Raw genomic sequence first — 3443 nt, 5'->3', positions numbered from 1 at the left:
ATAATGCACATATGTGTAAAAACATACCCCCCACACACATACACAATGCATATTTTTGACAATACAATATATACTTTGTTATAATGAAACAGTGCAGTGATGTGTGGAATGCTGGTGATTTGTGTGATTTGAGAAAAAACAAATATCATCTTTGAGGGAGTTGGAGAATTTGTAATATGTACCAGATACTAAATGATATTAATGATTTATTTAAGTATAGTTATAATAAAATTTACTTAAAAAATAATATTTGTCATCAGTAGAAAATAGTTACAAAGATATATTGATAACATAACAACATTTGTCTTAACAAATTTCCAACGAAACAAGCTGTAGTGACAGAAAAGGAAGTTTGTGGAAAGCAGAGATAAAAAGAGGAAAATGACAGATGGACCTTAATACTTTTCATACTACTCATAGATATAGATTTCATAAATTCTCAAATGAAAAAGCAAAGAAAATGAACCGAAATAACTCATCAATTTGGTAGACCAACATATAGAGACAAGGATTAATGTATTGATAAATTTTAAAAATATGAAATGTAAAGCCTGAGATTTAGCTCAATAGTGCTGCACCTGCCTAGCCAGAACAATGTGCCGAGTTTAATCCCGAGCATCAGAGGAAGAAAAAGAAAAAGGAAAAAAAGAAGAAAAGAGGGAAAAATATATATATATATATTTTGTGACATACTCAATAAATTAAAAATAAATTATTTGTTATCTCTTCCTCTTGAGTTGTTCCCTTCACAGTATGTAGTGAACTTCTTTGTCTCTTTCAATCAGTTTAAGTTTGAAACTTACTTTGTCTTTGAATAAGATTGCTACCCCTGCTTTTTTTTGGAGGGGGGCTCCTGTTACATGAAGAATTTTTCTGTCCTTTCACTTTCAGTCTATGGGCTTCTTTTTACACTAGACGTGTTTTGTATACAACATATTATTGGATCTTGCTTCTTAATCCATTCTGCTGGTCTATTTCTCTTGATTGGTGAATTGAGGCAATGTCTTAAACTCTTTAAGGAAGATACCTAGGAAGGAGAATTGCTGGGTCATATGGAATTTCTAATTTCAGTTCTTTGAGAAATCTCTACACTGAGTTCCATAATGGTTGTACTGGTTTGCATTCCCACTAACAATGAAAGGGGGTTCTTTTTCACCACAGCCTCATGACCATTTGTAATTGTTTGGTTTCTTAATGATTGCCATTCTTTCTGGAGTAAGACAGAATCTTAGGGTGCTTTAATTTGCATTTTTCCAATGGCCAGAGATATTGGGCATTTTTTTATGCATTTGTTGGCCATTTGTATTTCTTCCTCTGTGAAGTTGTCTGTTCATTTCTTTTGCCCATTTCTTGACTGGATCTTTAATTTTAGGTGGTTTGTTTGTTTGTTTGTTTTTAGTCCTTTCTACATTCTAGATATCAGGTCTCTTTCTAAGGAGTAGCTGGCAAATATTTTTCCCAATTCTATAGGCTGTCTCTTCACTCTAATGATTGATTCTTTTGCGTACAAAAGCTTTTTAACCTGATATAATCCCATTTATTTATTCATTCTTGCTGTTATTTCTTATGCAATTGAGGTTCTGTTTAGAAAATCCTTTCCTATGCCTATGTCTTCAAGTGTTTTGCGTATTTTATGTTCCAATTGGTTTAATGTTTCTATTTTAATGTGTAAAGCTGTGATGCATTTTAATTTTAATTTAGTATACGATGAGAGATGAGGGTCCAGTTTCAATCTTCTGCACAGAGATAACCAGTTTGCCCAGCACCACTTACTGAATAGGATCTTTCCTCCAACATATGCTTTTGGCCCCTTTGTTGAAGATCAAATAGCTGAATGTGTCAGGAGAGGTTTCTGTATCCTAAATTCTGTTCCATTGATCCACCTATCTGTTTTTGTTCTAGTACCATGCCATTTTTATCACTACTGCTTTGTAGCATAGTTTAAAGTCAGGTATTGCTATGCTTCTGGCTTTGCTCTTATTGCTCAAAAGTGCTTTTGCTATTTTGGGGCTTCTAATTCTCTATGAATTTTAGGATTGTTTTTTTCAAGATCAATAAAGTATGCTGTTGGTATTTTGATTGGGACTGCATTGAATCTGTGTAATAGTTTTGGGAGTATGGCCATTTTGACAATATTGATTCTGCCTATCCAGGAACAGAGAACATCTTTTCATTTTCTGAGGTCTTTTTCAATCTCCTTTTTCAGAGTCCTATAGTTTTCTTTGTAGAAGTCTTTCACTTTCTAGGTTAACTCCTAGGTATTTCATTTTTCTTGAAGATACTGTGAATGGTATTATTTTCATAATTTCCTTCTTATCCTGTTCATTGTTGTTACACACAATGCTCATGAGTTTTGCGTGGTGATTTTGTATCTTGTTGCAATGCTGAAGTATGTCATTAATTCTAAGAATTTTTGGTGGAGTACTTTGGGTCTTTTCCTATATGTATCCCTTTTATTTCTTTCTCTTGCCTAATTGCTCTGGCTAATGTGTCAAGTGCTATGTTGACAAAAAGAGGTGATAAGAGAAAATGAAAAAACAAAAATAAAGTGTTTGTAAATGGAGAGGGGAGGAGGGGTTGAAGGTAGGGCAGGGACAAGGCAAAAAGTGAGAACCAAGACCTGTCATGTAGAGGTACAAGATCCTAATGATGATTGTAACTGTACTGTATACCTAAAATGCACCAATAAACTCAATGAGAGAAAAAAAGAAAAAGAGGAAAAAGAAAAAAACGGTGATAGTGAGTATCTTTGTCTTATTCCTGATTTTATGGGGAATTCTTATAGTTTTTTTCCCCATGAAGTATTGGTTTGTCATGTATAGCTTTTATCATATTCATATATGGTTCTTCTATACGTTTTCTTCAGAGTTTTTATCATGGAGAGCTGTTAGATTTTGTCAAAAGCCTTTTCATTTATATGATCATGTGGTTTTTGACCTTGCTTCTGTTTATCTGATGTATTATATTTATTGACTTATGTATTGCCTTTCTTTTGCTAAGAAAATAATCACACACTCACGATTGATATTTGTCAGTTAATAACAACACAGTACTTATTTCTTGTAGCTTTTATTGTTATGTTTTTATATTTGTTCAGGCTTTACCACCCTACTCCTCTTTTTGCCAAATAATCTTTAATTTTTGCTCGTGACATTATTATACTTATCATTAGAAAGAGAACCAAAACTTTATGTTTTTATTTGTAAAACTCTATGGAGCATACAATTTCAACAAAGTAAATTGGGACACAGTTTTGATCTAAATGATGGACAGCCACAGAGTTAGAAAAGAGGTTTAAAAGAAGTATGCTAAAGGGCTGGGTATATAGCTCAGTGGTACAGCCTGGCAAGCATGAGGCCCTGAGTTTGATTCCTGGTACAAAGAAGAAGGAGAAGGAGGAGAAGGAGGAAGAAAGAAGAAGAAAAAGGAGGAGGAGGAGGAGG

The sequence above is a fragment of the Fukomys damarensis genome, unplaced genomic scaffold (assembly GCF_012274545.1).
Source record: "Fukomys damarensis isolate Sample0158 unplaced genomic scaffold, DMR_v1.0_HiC HiC_scaffold_39, whole genome shotgun sequence".
Taxonomy (NCBI): Eukaryota; Metazoa; Chordata; class Mammalia; order Rodentia; family Bathyergidae; genus Fukomys; species Fukomys damarensis.
The sequence above is the reverse complement of the archived record's forward strand: the minus strand, read 5'-3'. Positions refer to the sequence as shown.